The sequence below is a fragment of the Triturus cristatus genome, chromosome 5_1, assembly GCF_964204655.1.
Source record: "Triturus cristatus chromosome 5_1, aTriCri1.1, whole genome shotgun sequence".
NCBI classification, from domain to species: domain Eukaryota; kingdom Metazoa; phylum Chordata; class Amphibia; order Caudata; family Salamandridae; genus Triturus; species Triturus cristatus.
The window spans coordinates 430654769-430678077 of NC_140587.1; positions in this window are offsets into that span (position 1 = coordinate 430654769).

A 23309-nucleotide genomic window follows, 5' to 3' on the forward strand; every position below is an offset into this window, starting at 1 on the left:
CAAGAGACGTTATTATACGGGGCTAATAATTATAAGGACATTACTTGAATTGACCGCAACAGAATTACAACCAGAATTAAGAGAAGAAGAGTCTGGAGATATTGACGGCCCTGAGGAAGTCACTGGTGTATCCCAAACAGTGACGAAACACATGTTGGCTTTGTGGCTAACAATAAAGAATTGGACAACGGACAGAAAGAGCAAACAATAGATTTGTGGATTTTTTATGAATTCTAATGTTGAATTCATTCACTATCATAGGAAAGGAAATAGTACACACAATGTGATCAATTAGAAAATCTATTTTGCCGTATGTGTGCGTGGATAATCTGATCATAAAATAGATGTATTGGTCATTTCTGGGCTGATCTTGATTTTTCAGGGAGACATACCTGTAGTAAATTGCATGTTGCTATGCTTGGTCAGTCTTTGCTAGGGTGTCCCCATCAGGATGAGATGGAAAGCAGGTTAGCTCCGAGAGCAGATTCTCCCATCTTCATTGTGAATACACAGAGCAAAAAATATGAGTCAGAACATTGAGGACAATTCAGAGTCAAATGAGTTTGCATCAAATTTGAACGGAATGTAGTACAGGGTGAATTTGAATGTTTTAAACATGACATATTTTTAAAGGAAAGTTTGGTGCACATAAGTCACTGTGTGAGAAATGTACCACTTACATAGAGGAAGACACTAAAGGAAATGAATTTACATGTAGGAAAAACATTATTCAACTGGTGGAATCCCCACCAAGGCGGTCACCAGTTGCTATATCAGTAAAGGGCCTGAAGACTTAAACATAGACCTGTACAGTCCAAATAAAGAGATTTGGGTAGATTGTCAGTCATCGGCCAACTTACATGAAATCGTGTTCACGTTGTCAGGCACGGCAATTTTTTTCAACATTAGGCTTGGCAAATGCATATCATTAAGATGACTCCAAGTACTAAACATCATTTCTCACACTCAGAGACATGCTCTGGTATCACAGGATGCCTTTAAGATTGGTCAGTGAGGCCTTAGTCTTTCAAAGATTAATGAAAGAGACCATCGAACGGATTCAAGGAGCTGTAGCATCACAAGACAATATCCTGATTTTTGGGAAAGATTAGTAATTCAGGCATTAGATTTAAACATTGCCATGCTGTAGCTATATTAGGTGGCAAGAACAATTATATTTCACCAGAAACCAATTGATATGTGCTGTGCATTACAATAAACACTGACAGCCATCCGTATAGATATATATGTGTATGTGCTTATATATATATATATATATATACATATACACATACATACATATATATGCATGCATATATATATTTTAATGTTCATTTATACTGATTAATATTGTATGATTTATAACTTTCTATGGAATTGTGATTGACTTATTACAATATTTTTAATAGGATTATGGGAATATATTTTTGAACGTTGATGACTGTGTGTATTCACCTGAAAAATAAATAATGTTATATATATTTATTTTTCAAATATATTGTTGTGTCAGTTGTAAAGCACAGCACATATTGATTGGTTGTAGTCAAAATCTTGTAAGGTGAATGTGCTTACAAAGCGGAAACACAATTGTTATTGATATGTTTAACCTTGCCCCCTTTTGAGTCATAGAGATTACTCTCCTTATACTGAAAGCTAGATCATGTCACCTTTCTAAATTTCAAAGTAATACCTTGTAGTGGTCCTAGGCCTGACGGAATTGTATTCCAAGTTCATACAGAACTATGCAACCAAGATTGAACCTGTGAAGTGTGAAACTATTTATAGTGGGGAAAGTGGGTCATAGCTGTAGACGCAAAGCAATCGTGGTTTAGGAACTTTGTTGGTGCACCCTGATGGGAAGGAGTAATGCATTGTGTCATGTGGCTCTAGTACCCTAAGAGAAGCATAGAGAAATTGCTCTGTAATTGTGAGAGTATTACTGCCTTGAGTGTGGGCACTACAGAATGTTGATGTGGGGGACATACATTTATTGTGAAAATAGATCATAAACCTTTAGTTAATATGTTGTCAAATTGATTGTCAGATTGACAATATTCACCTCAAAGCTACAGGCCTTCCAGTACTGGATAGAGTATGTTCCGGGTAAGACAAATGTACATGTTGATTGCATTTCAAGGTTACCTACCAATAGTGAGGAACCATACTCAGATGAAACTAAGGAATGTGAAGTAGCTTCCACCTTTTCAAATGTGAGTATGTTAGAGAAAAGATATAGCAAGGCGGTGATACTGGAGGATGTTCAGTCTAAAGAAAATAGGAAACGTCTCACTATGAAGGAGGAGCAAAAATGTGTGGGGAGAAATTGGCCTGCTGAGCATGAGGTATTAGGTGAGTCGAAAAGTTGCCGCTAAGTACAGGATGAACCTGCCATTGAGAATGGTATTTTAACCAGAGGTGGTAAACCTATCTGCACTTTTGGTTTGAGAAAGAGTATAACTTCTGGTGGTCAGGTATGGATGGAATGGCTAATGAATGAGTGAGATTGTGTAAACTATGTTCTATCAATGACAATTTGGATAAAGCTATCATTGTTGGATCAATTCTTGTAGAGTAGCTGCTCAACTGATCCCCCACAGCACAGGGGTATTCAGTGCCTGAATACCCTTACAGATGATTAGCGGCGCTCTACAAGTCGGGATTGATTGATGGAAGGCCCATGGAGGAAAAGGAGATTGATATTGTTGGCCCAATTGCCATTGTTACGTGTCAAGAGTCATACGGGATTGTAGTTAATGGATTCTTTACACAGATTCTTGTAATAATGTAATGAGATAACTCCAGAAACATCACACCAGGAAGGAGACATTTATTTGAAGATGATCAGTAATCCCACCAAGAGTCAATTGGACCAAGCTCAGAGGTACATGTGGTCTGCCATCCAGAAAGGGAACAACCGGCTACATTCACCTAGAGCATTTAGAGTACATAAAAAGGTTCCAGGAACTGAGAACTAACATCTTGAAATTGAAATGACCCAAAACTAAGCACATTACAGCAGCTTCACTTTTCACAAATGGCTAAGCAGAAATGTGAACAGATAAAAGAAAATAACGGTAAAAAACATTCAATACAAAATATAATCTTTAGCTTTTGTGGCATTTTCAAAACCTTTTTGGACTTCTGTTTGTAGCAGGCATTCCCTGTAAAACAAGATTATCATCATTGTCAGCAAGTGAATCATCACTTGGATGACAGCTTGGCCCACAAGCAATAGCCTCAGAAACATCAAGTAACATTTGTGCAGAAACAGAATTATCAGTGCTTATGCTTACATTATCAAATCTTAACCATGAAGATGCCACACCATTTGATGTATTCCACATAGGATGTCAGCTTGCTCTGGTTTAAGCACTGCCATAACTCCATACCTTTTTATTGAGGTAGTCTGCAACATATAGATTTGGAGCTAAAGTGGTCTCAAGGCCTTCTTTCAGAAATCTATTTTTACATTCCACTTGGCCAGTAGCAGAAGGAAAACATATTAAGGCTACCCTAGCCTACTTGATCCCGTAAAATTTTTGAAAATTTATCATTTTGTCTGACAGAAAGGGCCACATTATGGTGAGACCTGTAAAGCCTCTGACCGCAGTTCGGAGGCTTTCCAGGTCTCATCGCAGGTTTCACTTTCAACTGCCGCATTACGATGCAGGTGGTCGAAAGTGAAACTGGATGGTCATTCCAGCTGGATTCCAACGGGCTCAAGGAGCCCATGGGCCAGTCAGAGGCCTACCCGTAATCCCTATGGTTGGCATTTCTGCTATTGGGATTACGATATGGTTTCTGACAGGCTTTCCGTGTTGGGCTTTCCGACATGTCATGAATGGAGCGCGGCGTTAGCCTTCTTGGCTTAATGCTGCGCTCCGCCACTTCTGAAATGCAGGGATGTGCAGTATTTACAACAATACAGTGCAGCCCTGCGTTTCCCCCTGCGCTAAATTTAGCGGCCTAACACCAGCGCAGGCACCCTTGCACAATAATGCAAGGGTGCCTGCGTTGTGGGGAATGGTTGTTTATGTGCAGGAAGGTGTCCCTTTCTGCACATAAACAATCTTAAATGGCGATTTGTAACTTCTATGTGTGCTGTTTTGTGCAGCACACATAGAAGTTGTGCCTCGTCATTTTTAAAATGATTGTTTATGTACAGGAAGGGACATCTTCCTGCACATAAACAATCATTCATGAACTTTTTCGCAGCACAAATTGAAACAGAAAGACTAGTAGAAATAATGCATTTCTCCTCTGTTAAGACCAGGTTTTCCCTTGTCCTAATTTTGACGCTGCCCCATAAATACGCCACCCATGTAAATATGGGGCAGAATCAAAATCAATGGGTGTTGCAGTGGAACGCCCAATGCAACACCCATTGCCCACCCCTTTCACGCTAAATGCTGCGTGAAAAGGGGGCTTATTTACAAGGTGTGTTAAGCTACGTTAACCTCTTCACTGCTCATGATGGAATGGTTCCATCATGAGCATCGGTGCTCCTGTGCTCATGATGGAACCATTCTGTCATGAGGACAGGGGCAGGAAATTCCTCTGCTGTAAACAGCAGAGGGATTTCCATTTTTCTTTTTGTGCCTCGGGAGGTGGGGGTGAGCTTCCCCAACCTCTCGAGGTCCTCCCCTGGTTTTCAGTGTAATCACGATCGCGCGCAGAGGCAGATGGGGGCAGTAGCCCCCAATTTCCCCCCCGGGGGGCAAAAAGCCCACTAGACGCCAGGAATTTATTTTGGGCAATTGAAGTTAGGGCGGGGGCTGCCCAAAACGGACATGTCAATGTCCCCACCCCCTAAAAAAAAATTACAGTCTTTCTGCCCCCCAGGGGGGCAGATGGGGGCAGAAGCTCCCAATCTGCCCCCCCGGGGGCAGAAAACCCACTAGAAGCCAGGTATTTTTTTTGTATTCATTTAGGGGTGGGGGCTGCCCAAAATGGGCAGGACAGTGCCCCCACCCCCCAGAGAAATTCCAGTCTTTTTGCCCCGGGGGCAGATGGGGGCAGTGGCCCCTGATCTGCCCCCAGTGGGCAAAAAGCCCACTAGGCACCAGCGATTACATTGGCTTTTTTTATGCGTGGGGGTGGGTGCTGCCCAGAATGGGCATACCAATGCACCCACTCCCTAAAAAAATAGCCACCGTCTTTCTGCCCCCCTTGGGGCCACATCGGGGAAAACTTCCCCCCCGATTCCCACCCAGAGCGGCAGAAAGCCCACAAAGGTAAGAAAACGTTGGGAGATCCACGCAAGCCATACCTCCCTGGAATCCCCCACGTGTCTAGTTTTCAGAAATGTGTGGGTTTGGTAGGTTTCCCTAGATGGCCACTGAGCCAGGGGCCAAAAACCCAGGTGACCCCCCTGGCAAGACCAGGTCGTTTTGTGATAGGCAATTTTGATGTCAGCTCAAAATGTTTTATGCCCTTGCCGGTCGCGGGTACTTGGGTCTCCCACATGAGTGACACACCATTTTTATTGGGAGACCCTGGGGAACGCTGGGTGGTAAGAAATTTGTGTCAGCCCGGTGATGCCACAACTTTCCCACACAAAAATGTGTGGAAAAAGTGATTTTTTCAGCTAAATTTGAGGTTTGCAGGGGATTCTGGCTAAGAAAACGTTGGGGGATCCATGCAAGCCATACCTCCCTGGAATCCCTCGGGTGTCCATTTGTCAGAAATGTGTGGTTTTGGTAGGTTTCCCTAGCTGGCCGCCGAGCACGGGGCTAAAAACCCAGGTGACCCCCTTGTAAAACCAGGTCGTTTTGTGCAATTTTGATGTTGCCTCAATACATTTTGGGCCCTTGCCTGTCGCGGGTACTTGGGCCTCCAACTTGAGTGAGGCACCATTTTTATCGGGAGACCTGGGGAACGCTGGGTGGTAGGATATTTGTGTCAGCCCGGTGATGCCACAACTTTCCCACACAAAAATGTTTGGGTCCCCTCCAGGGGAATCCACAAACCTTGGGTACCTTTTGAATTCCCATGATGTTGGGAAAAAAAGGGCGCAGATTTGGTGTGGATACCTTATGTGGTCAAAAAGTTACAGGGGCCTAAGAGCGAACTACCCCAAATAGCCAAAAAAAGGCTTAGCACAGGGGGGGGAAAAGCCTAGCAGCGAAGGGGTTTAAGTGGCTTTACACTGCCTTGTAAATAAGGTGAAGCTTGTATCGCCACCACAACGTCAAAACAAGTGACATTATGGTGGCAATAGGGGCTTGTAAATGTGTTACTTGGTTTGTCTGTTAAATGTTTCCAAATCTAACTACAGTTTATATCTTATCCCATGGTATTTATTTATTTTACTTATAGAGTGTCATATAGCGCAAACTTGACCCGAGGGTATCAGAGCATTTTACATAGTTGGAATTAGAGGTTAGAGGAATTACATATCGGATAAATACCATTACTAGAGGTAAGCACAAATACATAACGATTGCGCACAGAAACAAAGTCAAAGCAGGTATATGTGTTTCATATAAAATAAAAGCAGATACAGGGATGTGAGCACAATAAAATGAGAAATGTTATGCTGTCGTGAACTGGCCAGTTGATTCTTCCACTTCTGGAAAGTTATCAAACACTTCCTGCCTAGCATCTAATTGGCCCAAACACCAATACTTTTTTGGTCGAGCATTCGAGACTGTATATGTGTATGTACTTTGTGGGCTCTGGAGATCAGCCCTAGGACTTGTCTGCTTCCGCTTAGGGACTTTTTTTCTGTTCAACTGCCTCTATTTAACTGTCTTAATAAAAAAGGGCCAGTAGAGGTCAGTAAAATACCAGAATTGGTTTCTGCTGAGGGGCTTTCTTTTTAAAAAAATTCTGGGATCTGCCTCTATTTAACCATCTTGATAGAAAACGAAAGCAGAGGTCAGTAAAATACCAGAATCACTTTAGCATACTCTAGATTCCAGTCCATAGAAATTGACTTTCACGAGCACCCGTAGACAATAATATTTTTTCAGATCTTGTATTTTCAGTGATATGACCACCGAGAGCCCTGATTTTGTATTAAAAACAGAGCTTTGGACTATACCATTTCCAGCTGAAAGGCAATATTTCTCTCCGTGTGTTCCCAGACCTGGCGTGTCACGCAGTTTGGTGTTTACGTTCCACCATGTTAAAGAACAGTAGATGTTTCAGCACCCAGGCTAATGTGCTGCACAGCTAAATGCATATCAGGTCCCAAAGGCGAGACCAATTGCATTGCAAATGCCTGTTTTCTTTCCAGTGAATATCGGTTCTCATTTATGGTTACTAAATAATTATCAAAAACTCTATGACGTTGCTACTAATTTCGGCTTGGTTTCTCAAGAGTTTGCAAAAATACATTAAAGTTATTATATGACTGCCTGAGTCATGTTTAGGTCTCGCCTGAGCCAGCGCATGCGCTGCCCTGCGAGACATTTAGTAAGTGGGGTTTTCAAAGTGCTACCACACGCTTTTGCTGGCCTAGCGCTTGCGGTTACGTGCGCGTGCACGCGCACATCCTCCAGCTTTCAGCACCCGAGGCATCATCTGGAGCGCGATCACTTTCCCTTCTGCTGCGCGCGCACCACTCGCGTGGTTATTTTTTAACTTGAGGCACGCGCGCGATCTCATTTCCGCTCCCAACTCCCTTCCTTTCCCTCTCCTCCCCAGACCGGTCTCCGCCACATCTTTTGTGAGAAAGACTTGAATAAAGCTCTAATGACATAGGGAAAGTGCACGGCACCCTTCACTGTGCATACGCTCTCATCTTATTACTCCTTTTCACTGCCTGCTCCATCCACGCACATCACCATATTTACCACCAAATGCTCGCATTTTACTCTCCCCCCGCCCACTTCTGCCTCAATTGGCACCTCCCCTTCCAATCCACACCGTCCCGCCTCTCTCATGCACCCTTTCTCGTCACTGTCCCCCATTCACCCTCGTTGAAATCGGTACTCCTTATAATTTGTTTCATCGTCTTACTGTCCAGATAATGCTCCAGATACATCCCAGCCGCCATCTTGATAGAAAACAAACAGCCCTTTTCGGTTCCCGCCCCTCTTCCATTTGCTATCTTCTCCGCAGGTGACTTTACTTCCGCACCTCAAAGCGCAAGCTTATCGCCATCTTTTTTTCAGGCAAGATTTTCCCTTCGTTCCTGCATATTAATAATGAGCATCCTTTCAGGAGGGGCGTGGCCAGTTAGCGTCATTTTGGAGCTGTGTAGGGAATAATCAAGGCAAACTTGTCCACCCGTTTTCCTATTTATTGTTCTAGTATTGATCTAGATTACAGTTCATGTTCGATTAAATACGAATGCTGGTTTAAATACATGCTTAATTGACTGCGGAAAAGTCATAGGCATTGGCTGTTTGCAAATGGCGGATTGGTTTGAGTGACACGCCTTCCAGAAATTGAATTGTCTTAAAGTTAAACCCTCTCTGAAATAACACATCAGCCAGATCGCCTCTCAGCATTTCATTATGCAAATCCCGCAGACGGCCAGGCTACAATTTAGGCTGCAATAATCTGCTGTTTGCATTTCCTTGGCTGAGAAACAACTGCGACTATGTAGCAAGCAGGATGCACTTTCCTCCACCCTCTCCCTCTCTTCCTCCATCCTCTCACTCTCTACCTCTCTCTGTCTCTCTTCCTCCACCCTCTCTCTCTCTACCTCTCTCTCTCTACCTCTCTCTCTCTCTACCTCTCTTCCTCCACCCTCTCTCTCTGGTGAGCAGTCTATATATCGACTTTTTAATATCGAGGGACATAAATATCGAGTCAAAAATATCTAAAGCACAAAATATCGAAATAGATAATATCGATGTGAAAAATATCGTTTTTTTTTAATTATATGTCGATGTAAGTTATATCGTTAGTAATAATATCGACATGTTAAAATATCGTTATTGTATGTTTAGTAAATATTTTGAAGTTGTTTGTATAAATAGTTAAAATGTATATAATATGACAAATATTTATATTCTTTTAGGGGCGGGATGTTGGGTTATAGGGGATAAGGGTGGGGAGTGTTTTACAAATATGTATTAATTTTGTAACATATTTTTAAATTTAAATAGAAAATTTCAAATAAATTTGGCATTTTATGTTTAATTTTAGAAGCGGGATGTTGGGTTATAGGGGATAAGGGTGGGGAGTGTTTTAAAAAAGTTACATTTTTTTGTAATATATTGTAAAATTTAATTAGTAAATTTTATTTCAAATTTGAAATGTATATTTAATTTTAGGAGCGGGATGTTGGGTTACAGGGGATAAGGGTGGGAAGTGTTTTAAAAATGTTTATATATTTTCGAATTTTTAAAAAAAATTATTTAGAAATTTTTAATTTAATTTAGAATTTTAAAATTAATTTTAGGAGCGGGATGTTGGGTTATAGGGGATAAGGGTGGGAAGTGTTTTAAAATTGTTTATATATTTTAGAATGTTTTGAATTTTTTTTAAATAATTTTTAAATGTAATTTAGAATTTTATATTTAATTTTCGGAGTGGGATGTTGGGTTACAGGGGATAAGGGTGGAAAGTGTTGTAAAATTTTGTTTTTAATTTGGAATATTTCATAAATTTATTTTGAAATTTGGAATAATTTTTTTTTTTAATATTTTCTTTTAGGAATGGGATGTTGGGTTATAGGGGATGAGGGTGGGGAGTGTTTTAAAAATTTTGATTTATGTAGGAATAATTTGTATCAAAAATTTAGAAATTTAGAATAAAATTTCGAATGTTATATTTAATTTTAGGAGTGGGATGTTGTGTTATGGGGATAAGGGTGTGGAGTTTTATAAAAATGTGAAAAATGTTGGTAATATTGTATAAAAAGTATTTATAAATTTAGATTTAGATTGTACAATTGAAAAACATTTGGGGAGTGAGATGTTGGCTTATAGGGGATAAGGGTGGGGAGTGTTTTAAAAATTTATTTTAAATTAGTAATATTGAGTAATTTATATGAAAAAAATATATATTATAATATAATATTTTGGGAATAAATTTTAGATTGGGGAGTTGGATTTGTAGAGGATAAGTGTGGGTATAGTTTTATGTAAAATTTTTATTAATGATTAAAACATATTTTTTTTATATATTAATATTTATATATTTGTATTGCAATTACTGTAATTAAATACATATTGGAGTGGGAATATAAAATGAATTAAGATCAGTATACATGATCTAGTGTAATTAAATATATTTATGAGTGGGAATACTAAATTAATGAAGTTTAGTGTTTTGCACCTACCATAATTAAATATAGATTTGAGTGAGAATAGTAAATTTATTAAGTTCAGTGTCCAGCACCTACCCTAATTAAATATTTTTTGGAGTGGGAATAGTAAATTAATTCAGTTCAGTGTCCAGCACCTATTTTAATTAAATATAGACTGGAGTGGGAATAGTAAATTAATTAAGTTCAGGTGCCAATTACGATCCGGTAAAAAATTTCCCCGTACGACTCGTATCCGGTCTTTTTACCGTACGAATCGTACAAGTGCCGTACAAACTGGCAATCACGATTCGCATGGTAAAAAGTCCATATGAATCGCATTGGGAATTATTCCCCACACGTCCTCGGGTCGGAAAATGTGTCCGACACGTCCTCGGACGATTTACCGTACAAATGTGAAAAGTGAAGTCCGACCGCGGAATCACGATCCATCCCGTGCGTCCGATGTTACAACCGGATGGAAAAAACACCGTCCGCACCGAACTCCCATAGCAACCATGGAGACGTGCCCGCATACGCGCCGACCCCCCCAGCCCCCGTACGTACGCGCCGACCCCCCCCAGCCCCCGTACGTACGCGCCGACCCCCCCCAGCCCCCGTACGTATGCGCCGAACCCCCCGTGTATGTACACCCGTGTATGTTCGAGTCGAACCCCCCGTGTATGTACACCCTTGTACGTTCGAGTCGAACCCCCCGTGTATGTACACCCTTGTACGTTCGAGTCGTACCCCCACCCGTGTATGTACACCCGTGTACGTGTCGAACCCCCCGTGTATGTACACCCGTGTACGTGTTGAACCCCCCCGTGTATGTACACCCGTGTACGTTCGAGTCGTACCCCCACCCGTGTATGTACGGTGCGTACCCCCAGCGCTGGGGGTACGCACCGTACATACACGGGTGGGGGTACGACTCGAACGTACACGGGTGTACATACACAGGGGGGTTCGACTCGAACGTACAAGGGTGTACATACACGGGGGGTTCGACACGTACAAGGGTGTACATACACGGGGGGGTTCGACTCGAACGTACAAGGGTGTACATACACGGGGGGGTTCGACACGTACAAGGGTGTACATACACGGGGGGTTCGACTCGAACGTACAAGGGTGTACATACACAGGGGGGTTCGACACGTACAAGGGTGTACATACACGGGGGGTTCGACTCGAACGTACAAGGGTGTACATACACGGGGGGTTCGACACGTACATGGGTGTACATACACGGGGGGTTCGGCGCGTACTCACGGGGGCTGGGGGGGTTGGCGCGTACGTACGGGGGCTAGGGGGGAGTCGGCACGTGCGTACGGGGGCTGGGGGGGGTACGGTGCGTACCGGGCCACCTACTCTGGTCGATTCGCGCCGTACTTCGCTTTTCTGCCACTTTTTGGGTGGCGTGAAAATATTGCCGTCCGGACTGCTGTCGGTTCGAATCGTAATTCCTGGGTCGTGAAACGCTGCCTGAAAGCGTCCCGACGTCACGTCGCAGCATTCCCGGATCACATTCGTATGTATATTTTCGTCGGTCAGTGTTTTTTACGATTCGTACGGAAATGGTGTTTCCGTGCGAATCGTAATTCCATGTTTGTAAAGTTTTACGACCGGGTACGAGTCGGACGGGGAAAACGCTCCGACCGACGGTTCGTACCCGGTTTTTACCGGTTCGTAATCGGCACCTCAGTGTCCAGCACATACCCTAATTAAATATAGATTGGAGTGAGAATAGTAAATTTATTAAGTTCTGTGTCCAGCACATATCTAAATTAAATATAGAGTGGAGTGAGAATAGTAAATTAATTCAGTTCAGTGTCCAGCACCTACTATAATTAAATATATATTGGAGTGAGAATAGTAAATGTATTCTGTTCAGTGTCCAGCACTTATGTTAATTAAATATAGACTGGAGTGAGAATAGTAAATTAATTCAGTTCAGTGTCCAGCACCTACTCTAATTAAATATAGATTGGAGTGAGAATAGTAAATTAATTCAGTTCAGTGTCCAGCACCTACTCTAATTAAATATAAATTGGAGTGAGAATAGTAAATTAATTAAGTTCAGTGTCCACCACTTATCTTAGTAAAATATAGACTGGAGTGGGAATAGTAATTTAATAAAGTTCAGTGTCTAGCATCTATCCTAATTAAATATAGATTGGAGTGAGAATAGTAAATTTATTCAGTTCAGTGTCCAGCACCTACCCTAATTACATATATTTTGGAGCGGGAATAGTAAATTTATTCAGTTCAGTGTCCAGCACCTACTGTAATTCAATATAGATTGGAGTGAGAATAGTAAATTAATTAAGTTCAGTGTCCAGCACCTACCCTAATTAAATATAGATTGGAGTGAGAATAGTAAATTTATTAAGTTCATTGTCCAGCACTTATTTTAATTAAATATAGACTGGAGTGGGAATAGTAAATTAATTAAGTTGAGTGTCCAGCAGCTACCCTAATTAAATATAGATTGGAGTGAGAGTAGTAAATTAATTAAGTTCAGTGTCCAGCACCTACTCTAATTAAATATAGGTTGGAGTGAGAATAGTAAATGTATTAAGTTCAGTGTCCAGCACTTATTTTAATTAAATATAGACTGGAGAGGGAATAGTAAAATAATTAAGTTCAGTGTCCAGCTCCTACTCTAATTAAATATAGGTTGGAGTGACAATAGTACATTAATTAAGTTCAGTGTGCAGCACTTATTTTAATTAAATATAGACTGGAGTGGGAATAGTAAATTTATTAAGTTCAGTGTCCAGCACCTACTCTAATTAAATATAGGTTGGAGTGAGAATAGTAAATTAATTAAGTTCAGTGTCCAGCACTTATCTTAATTAAGTATAGACTGGAGTGGGAATAGTAAATTAATTAAGTTTATTGTCCAGCATCTACTCTAACTAAATATAGGTTGGAGTGAGAATAGTAAATTTAATAAGTTCAGTGTCCAGCAGTTATCTTCATTAAATATAGACTGGAGTGGGAATAGTAAATTAATTAAGTTCAGTGTCCAGCACCTACCCTAATTAAATATAGATTGGAGTGAGAATAGTAAATTAATTAAGTTCAGTGTCCAGCACTTATCTTAATTAAATATAGACTGGAGTGGGAATAGTAAATTAATTAAGTTCAGTGTCCAGCACATACTCTAATTAAATATAGGTTGGAGTGAGAATAGTAAATTAATTAAGTTCAGTGTCTAGCACTTATCTTAATTAAATATAGACTGGAGTGGGAATAGTAAATTAATTAAGTTCAGTGTCCAGCACCTACTCTAATTTAATATAGGTTGGAGTGAGAATAGTAAATTAATTAAGTTCAGTGTCCAGCACTTATCTTAATTAAATATAGACTGGAGTGGGAATAGGAAATTAATTAAGTTCAGTGTCCAGCACATACTCTAATTAAATATAGGTTGGAGTCAGAATAGTAAATTTATTAAGTTCAGTGTCCAGCACTTATCTTAATTAAATATAGACTGGAGTGGGAATAGTAAATTAATTTAGTTCAGTGTCCAGGACCTACTCTAATTTAATATAGCTTGGAGTGAGAATAGTAAATTAATTAAGTTCAGTGTCCAGCACTTATCTTAATTAAATATAGACTGGAGTGGGAATAGTAAATTAATTAAGTTCTGTGTCCAGCACCTACTCTAATTAAATATAGGTTGGAGTGAGAATAGTAAATGTATTAAGTTCAGTGTCCAGCACTTATCTTAATTAAATATAGACTGGAGTGGGAATAGTAAATTAATTAAGTTCAGTGTCCAGCACATACTCTAATTAAATATAGGTTGGAGTGAGAATAGTAAATTAATTAAGTTCAGTGTCCAGCACATACTCTAATTAAATATAGGTTGGAGTGAGAATAGTAAATTAATTAAGTTCAGTGTCCAGCACTTATCTTAATTAAATATAGACTGGAGTGGGAATAGTAAATTAATTAAGTTCAGTGTTCAGCACCTACTCTAATTTAATATAGGTTGGAGTGAGAATAGTAAATTAATTAAGTTCAGTGTCCAGCACTTATCTTAATTAAATATAGACTGAAGAGGGAATAGTAAATTAATTAAGTTCTGTGTCCAGCACCTACTCTAATTAAATATAGGTTGGAGTGAGAATAGTAAATTAATTAAGTTCAGTGTCCAGCACTTATCTTAATTATATATGGACTGGAGTGGGAATAGTAAATTAATTAAGTTTATTGTCCAGCATCTACTCTAATTAAATATAGGTTGGAGTGAGAATAGTAAATTTAATAAGTTCAGTGTCCAGCAGTTATCTTAATTAAATATAGACTGGAGTGGGAATAGTACATTAATTAAGTTCTGTGTCCAGCACCTACTCTAATTAAATATAGGTTGGAGTGAGAATAGTAAATTAATTAAGTTCAGTGTGCAGCACCTACTCTAATTTAATATAGGTTGTAGTGAGAATAGTAAATTAATTAAGTTCAGTGTCCAGCACCTACCCTAATTAAATATATTTTGGAGTGAGAATAGTAAATTAATTAAGTTCAGTCTGTAGTGGGAGTAGTACATTAATTAAGTTTGTTAAATAGCAATTATTATAATTAAATATAGAGTTGAATAGGAACAGTTAAATTACTTTGTTTTAATTTTCAATAAATCTGTAGATTTTAGTTTTGGTTGGATAAAATATAGAAGTTATATCAGAATGCAAATTGCAAATTTTTGTATAAAATAGTAGAAAGGAAAATAAGATTTGTTTTATAGTTGTTGGAATGTATATTAATTACAGAGATAATATTGTTTATTATTACGCATATTATAATAATTAAATCATTGAAATAAACATGTAATAAAATATTTAATATTTAACATTTGTATTATTGTAATATTTTTTTTTAATGGATACATATTTTTGTAATGTATATTTTGGACATTAATATATGAACAGACAAAATAATTAAAAAAAATGTTATTCTGATTTTTATAGCTGCTTAATATTATTTTCTTTATTATGAAATAGTTTTAAGTGTTTTGTGGAAGTAGTAATGTTGTAATAAGTGTGTATGGATTGATGTTTTAGAAGTTAGGGTGTTAGTAATAGTTTGTATACGGTTTTATAATTTACGTTGTGTTCCGTGTTTGCGGCTTTGTTAGTGTTTTGTTATTTAGGTGTGTTAAAGTTTTATAGTCTTTGAATAATGTTTGTAGTGATGTTTTTAGGTGCATTATGTGTGTTTGTGTGTGGGTGGGAATGTTTGTTTCTCTTTTGTAGGTTTTACGGAGAAGATATTTTCGTCTCTTTCAAACACCGTTTTTTTTTTTAAGGAAGTGTGTATTAGTTGTGTTTACTAATATTTATTTTACACTTCCTTTATTGTTCGGGTTTCCAGGAGCGGTTATTTTCCTTTTTAATATTTTTCGGGATTTTTATGGTTAATGGATTGTCGTTTTTTGGCGTAGACGTTTTTTTCCAAAAACCGTTGTATTTTTCCATTTTATTTGGATTCATTTTTGATACCTATGGATTTTGAACTACCTGGATTTATTTGGAAGGAATGTTATTATCCTATTGGAGCAACTAGACAGGTAAGTTCATTTAAATATTTTAATTGTGGGTGGGCAAGTCTTATATATTTAATATTGTTGTTGTGTACTTGTTTTGTTTAATTATGTTGTCTAAATATATGTAGATATAAATTATTTGTATATTTTAGACCACATAATTAAATATGTGATATAATAAAGTGGTTTCTTTATGTTGTGATAGTTGTTTTAGTAGAATTGTGGGTTAATATTTTTGAAAGGGTTTAGAAGAGAGTTTGAGCTATTATATTTAAGTACTCAAGTCCTCTTGTGGATGGGTATAGCTGTACCTGTTGTTGTAGGTAATTATACATTTGAGTAGTTTGTCTAGATTGTTTTGGTTTTAATTGTAGGACAGATTGTTGCATTCTTAATTCTTGGAAACTTTGTTCCTTTTGTATGGCAATTAGTAGTTTTTGTAGTGTTGGAGTTGTTCTCCCAGTAGAAGTTAGGAATGCATTATGCCAGCCCTCGACGGCGTTGTTAGTTTTGGCTTGTTGGTTGAGTGTACTTACATATACATTCCACCAAGGTATTTGGAACTTGGGCTGACGTCTATGGCCTGATCTCTGTAGTCTCCCCACCCAGGTATCCTCAAAATAATCTAAGAGGGGAGATAACTTTACTTCATTTTGTTTGTAGAATGGACTTTCTAATAAAAGATTGTAATGTTCTGCAACATCTGTGGTTGGTACATAAGCTAGGGCTGTTAGAAGTTTTATTTGATGTGCAAAAGTTATGTTTGTGGCATATTCTACACTTAGTGAAGATTTTTGTAAATGTCTCCATATACATTGGTTTAGATGGAAGTAACATCCTTGGATAGCTGTATGGGGGTACAGTTTTAGAATGCAATTTATCATGGCTTGCTCAAAGTCTATGATAATTCTTTCAGGGGAAAATCATTTAATTCTTGTTTTAGTTTTCCTAGCATTTCATTATATGTTGTGTTTTGTTTGTTAGGTAATAGTGCATAGATTAAAGGTATGGAAGTGTTGTGATATTGACCGTGTATTGTGTAAAGCTGGTAGAATGGTTTTGGGCAGATTGTAAAGGTGCCATCCATCATCCATGTTTGGCATTGTTGGAGTTTAGTTATATTGTTTGCAGTAGCAAACATTATGATTCTTTTTTCTGTACTTTTGTTATCAAAAAAAAATAAAAGGTTCATTATTGTGGGTGATAGTTAATTCTGGTGGAATGATGATATCTTGAAAAGTTTTAGGGGATGGTATTGTTGTTGGGGTTGATTTTTTGGTCCTAGCAATTGTTCTTTTTATAGAAGCAATTGATGGGAATTGGCCTCTTGCTTCTTTGGGCACTCTAGGTAATAGCTCTTTTAGGATTACACGTGTAGCAGTTTGTGAACCAGTGCTTAATTCTTTTATATTTTCAAGGGTTGATCTGACTTCTACTTCAGAGAGATTGGGTGGATGGTTATGCTCTCTTGTATATAGTACAGTTGTTTCTCTTGTTGTTGCTCGTCCGTAGCATTTGTTAGAATAATATTTAGAACACTTCCAGTTCACTTTTCGTTCCGTCTGCTTTTCTTGGGTGTATGTGTAACCCATGTAACACAATAGGAATTTTCCTTTCTGCGATGTTATAAATTGGGCTTCTTCTGTCATTGTGATGTGTTAGAAATCTGGAAAAAATGTATATGAAAATATATGCAATAGTACTTTATATATTTCTATGAAAATAGCAAAAAACAAACTTTTTTATATATACTTACCAAGGTGCCAATTACGATCCGGTAAAAAAAAAGCCCGTACGACTCGTATCCGGTCTTTTTCCCATACGAATCGTACAAGTGCCGTACAAACTGCCAATTACGATTCGCATGGGAAAAAGTCCATACGAACCGCATTGGAAATAATTCCCCACACGTCCTCGGGTCGGAAAATGTGTCCGACACGTCCTCGGACGATTCACCGTACAAATGTGAAAAGTGAAGTCCGACCGAGGAATCACGATCCCACCCGTGCGTCCGATCACACAACCGTATGGTAAAAACACCGTCCGCACCGAACTCCCATTGCAACCATGGAGACATGTGCCCGCATACGCGCCCAACACTCCCCCCAGCACCCATACGTTCGAGTCGTACTCCCCGTAAATGTACACCCCCCCCTGAATGTACACCCGTGTACGTGTCGAACCCCCACCCGTGTACCCACACCCCTGTACGTTCGAGTCCCACCCCCACCCCTGTACATGTCCTACCCCCCTGAATGGACACCCCAGTACGTCAGAGTCGAACCCCCCCGTGTACGTGTCGTACCCCCCTGAATGGACACCCCAGTACGTTCGAGTCGAACCCCCACCCCTGTACGTGTCCTACCCCCCTGAATGGACACCCCAGTACGTTCGAGTCGAACCCCCACCCCTGTACGAGTCGTACCACCGTGTATGGACACCCCAGTACGTCAGAGTCGAACCCCCACCCGTGTACGTGTCGTACCACCGTGTATGGACACCCCAGTACATTCGAGTCGAACCCCCACCCCTGTAAGTGTCCTACCCCCCTGAATGGACACCCCAGTACGTTCGAGTCGAACCCCCACCCCTGTACGAGTCGTACCACCGTGTATGGACACCCCAGTACGTTCGAGTCGAACCCCCACCCCTGTACGTCTTGTACCCCCCTGTATGGACACCCCAGTACGTTCGAGTCGAACCCCCACCCCTGTACGTGTCGTACCCCCCTGAATGGACACCCCAGTACGTCAGAGTCGAACCCCCCCGTGTACGTGTCGTACCACCGTGTATGGACACCCCAGTACATTCGAGTCGAACCCCCACCCCTGTACGTGTCGTACCCCCCTGTATGGACACCCCAGTACGTTAGAGTCGAACCCCCACCCCTGTACGTGTCGTACCCCCCTGAATGGACACCCCAGTACGTTCGAGTCGAACCCCCACCCCTGTACGTGTCCTACCCCCCTGAATGGACACCCCAGTACGTTCGAGTCGAACCCCCACCCCTGTACGTCTCGTACCACCCTGTATGGACACCCCAGTACGTTCGAGTCGAACCCCCACCCCTGTACGTGTCGTACCCCCTTGTATGGACACCCCAGTACGTTCGAGTCGAACCGCCATCCCTGTACGTGTCCTACCCCCGTGTACCCCCACCCCTGTACGTGTCGTACCCCCCTGTATGTACACCCCTGTACGTCAGAGTCGCACCCCCACCACAACCTCCTAAGTACGGAGCGCACCCCATGCCCCAACATCACGACAGCATGTACGAGTCGTACCAAGCCACACACAAGGACAGCACCGTACAACCAAACGGCCCATGTACACACCGTACACACGCTAAAAACGCACGTACACAACCAGGACAAAACAAAACAACACAATAATACACCATTCGAATGGCACAAAGCCACTAAACATGTCCAACAACCACTAAAATAACACATTCACTGACCTGCAACTGCCAAAAACAAACAGAGGCCCAATACACCACCACTCCTTATAACACACCCACCCAAACTTCAAACACAGCCACACCCACCAATGGACCAATAAAAAGGGCCCACACACACAAACCATGAGCCTTTGCAACAGACTCACTGCTGCCAGACACCACAGACCTACAGCACCATACTACAAGCTACACCACACCTTACACTTGCACACCTTCACACAACCACCTTCACAAACACCCCCTCATCACATTCACACACACACACACCTGCACAACCACACCCACACACCCACAACCATCCACACGCCCCCCCCCCACCATCCACACCCCTCACCATGCTCACTACCAAGAATCCAAAGTTCAGTAACCGAGAGTTGGAGGTTCTTGTCGATGAAATCCTCAGAGTCGAGCCACAGCTCTTTGGAACATTGGTCAGACAGACCAGCATTTCAGAAAAAACAGCCATGTGGCAGACCATCGTCGATGCTGTGAATGCTGTTGCGGACACCAGAAGGACCAGGCAGGAATGCCAATCCAGGTGGTATGATCTGCGGAGGAGGGTCCGAGCCAAGATGCTCGAGGAACACAACCAGGCCAATGCCACTGGAGGAGGGCCCTCCCGCAGACCCGTACACTACCAGCCCTGGGAGGAGAGGGTGATGGCCATACAGCCGGTGGAGGCAGTCGAAGGATTAGGAGGACTCCGGGACCCGGGTGAGTTCACAAACAACGCACCTCACATGGGGGGAATGTCATCCACAACCAAAATCACTAACAGGCACGCAACCACCCCAACCTATCGCATGACTCAACCACACTCCATGAACACGCACATGCCACTGCCGCCACCATGCCCCATGCACCCAGCTGGACAATGTCAAGTCACAGGCCACAGAAGACACCAACACATGACACGGTAACCCGGATGGCGGGAGGGTGGGCCCCAAAAATCACATAGTGCAACTCAGAAGCAGACAACAATGCCCTCTGCCCATATGGCCTAGGTCACAGCCAGACAAACAGTGTGTACCCACACAGGAAAGACATTCCAGCAAATGGCGGACGCCTTGCATCAACACATGGGGGTGAAGGCACTGTTTTGCACATGACAGCAGCTAATGAACAGCCAACATTGTGAAAGAGTGGCAGCACACACCACCACAGCAGCAGCGCACAGACACACACTACACCCAATGTGTGCCTGGAGATCAGAAACAAACGCACATCAACAAGCCAAGGGCCATTCAGGGATCTGCTAACAGTGTGTGGCCAGGAAGCTGGGCTGAGGTGACAGAGGCTGACACACAGAGGGAGGGAAAGGGGGACAGGGAGGGAGGGAGAGGGGGACAGAGAGGGAGGGAGACACAGGGACACGGACAGAGGGAGGAAGCTGACACACGGAGGGAGGGAGAGGGGGACAGAGAGGGAGGGAGAGGGGGACAGAGAGGGAGGGAGACACAGGGAGAGCAAATCAGCCGTGTGGTGTGTGGGAATGTCTGCTCGTCAGCAGGTAGACCGCGTGCATGTAGCCAAGGGTGGCCAGTGCCAGAAACCCCCCTCTTCCCCATGGCAAAACACAGGGCCATGTCACAACCTGTTCACGAGCACGACAGCTACCTGCATTATATAATTGTGTGGATCCACTCCATGTGCACATGTACAGTGCTACACAGAAGGCGCCAATGCATGGCTCGCCACACCTGCCCACTCCACTGCTGACTGCAGTCACACTTGACGCAGCAAGTAAGACTGTGGCACACATAGTTAAAGGGGCCAAAGTGGTGCCCAAGGGACACACCCATGCACAAGTGCACTGTGAGTGGAATGCAAGACAGATCCTAATTCCAAGAGGAAATGTGCCAACTGTGAAACTGATGAAACATGGATGTTGCATGGACCAAAATTAACATTGTCTCTCTCACACACAGGTCAACGTCGTGGTTCACCCCCCAACACTGGGGGGGAAGACTCACAGGACCCGGATCTGCAGGAGCCCGATCCCACCGGCAGCGACCACTCTCACCACTCTGTGGACGACCCCGACCGACCTGGCCCCTCTGGTGTCCAACCACCTGCAGCACCTGCGTCAGGTACAACTGTGCCAACCACCACCCCCACTCCTGCCACATCCCAGGAGACACCCAGGATCCCTGCCCCACCACCACAATGCAGCCAGGCTGGCCAGGAGGGACACGGTGTCCCGGGCACCCAGGAGGAGGCAGGCGACAATGCCAATGCCACCCCTCAGGGGTCCCGGAGACCCGATGTACCCACAAGGGCAGGCCAGGTGCAAGTGGGCAGGGGTGGTGGGAGTGGAGGACGGCGGAGGCACGAGCCTGACCAGTTGGCTGGGGAACCGGTATTTTCCCATGTCCGTAACATCCTGGACACATACCGGCAGGACACCACGGGCCTGGCCCAGGTTGTGTCCGTCCTCGAGGGGATCAAGACCCAGCAGGCCCAGCAACATGCGGAGCTACATGCCTGTCTACTGCAACACCAATGGAGGATGGAGGACGGACAGGCTGAGCTCGTGACGGCGTACACGGGAATTCACGATACACTCCGTCGGATGGCCGACAACATGGCCGACCCTCCCTGTGCCAGAAGGCGGAGAACATCACCACCCACAGGGAGGGAGCAGGAGGAGGAGGAGGAAACATCCGATGGAGCATCCCAGACGTCGTCACGGCCTGCTTCTGAGGGTCCCCGCAGGAGGGCGGGTCGTCCACGGAAAAGACCGTGAGGGTCGGCGCAACATCACCATCTCCCAGGACACCTGGCCTGGCACCTGGCACCTGGCCCACTGGAGCAACAGCATCACAGCATCAAGAGACATTCTCTGCCACATGGCCCTGCTGGTCACTGTCTGACCAATGTTGACAAAGACTGTGGCATGGACTCTGAGGATTTCAAATGGCAAGGACACCAACTCCCCTACTGAACTTTGGATTCCAAACTCCCGGAAAGCCCCTCACTTTATCCCCCCCCCCCCAAACTAAAATATCACACCATGAAGAGAAGATGCCTGCTGGTTGCATTATTACCTTACATGTGTGTTGTAAAGTCTAAACATGCCTGAGTTCTCTTTTGACTCCAACCATCCACACCCTGGGGCCTGAGTCTGGCACAGGACACACGGGTCACAGTGTATTAGGCAAGACAGACATGGAGCACCATACACACCCGTGATGGGCCCAACCAGCTGAGGGGGTGGCCGCACAACCGTGCTGACAGACACATTGAGTACAGAAACAGTCATGCGCAGAGGTCAGGGATCATGTGGAGTGTCCTGGGGGGCACCCAGGTATGTGTAGACAGGTGGCAGAACCATGTCCTGCAAGCTTGAGTCCGGTGGATGCAGAGAATGGGGGCCTGGCCAACGTTGGATGCATGGGGACGGCACATGTCACAATACCCACACAGTCATGGACATCATGCCCAATACACAGTCTCAGCCCACACACACAGCTTGCATCTTGCTACACGACACATCGACACATAGCCACTATTCGGGAAAACCATGCCAGACATGCTGGATGCACCGTGGCAACACACCAGCATTGACTGAGAAGAGGCACCTTGGAGGCATAGGGACACCTTTATTAGTCATGTTTTCGGGATTGCAGAGGCAACTTGAAGTACACATGAACACTTCTTGTGGAGTAACATGTGGGTCCAACACTGGTACCCCCCTTCTGCAGCACAAATGCGTGATAGCCATGGAACTGGCACACAATTGTCGGCTAACAGCTAAACACCCACAGCTGCTCACGGAGAGACTGCCATACACCATTGATCCGCTGATGTGGAAGTCACACACCATGTCAAGCCAATGCTAACCGTATGTGTCCGAGGGCAGTGTCACACACATTGATGCCATCATCACAATCCACTATCCCATCACTGATGACTGTCAAGTAGTCAGACCATCTATTCAGGTGTACACAGCTGCATGTCGTGTCCCATGGTGATGCTACATGCTGCAGAGGAACCAAACATCGACAGGGGCAGTGTGCATACATCGTGAACAACTGCCACACCCAATACACCCCTGATGCATCCCTTACCCTAAGGAGACTTCCAAA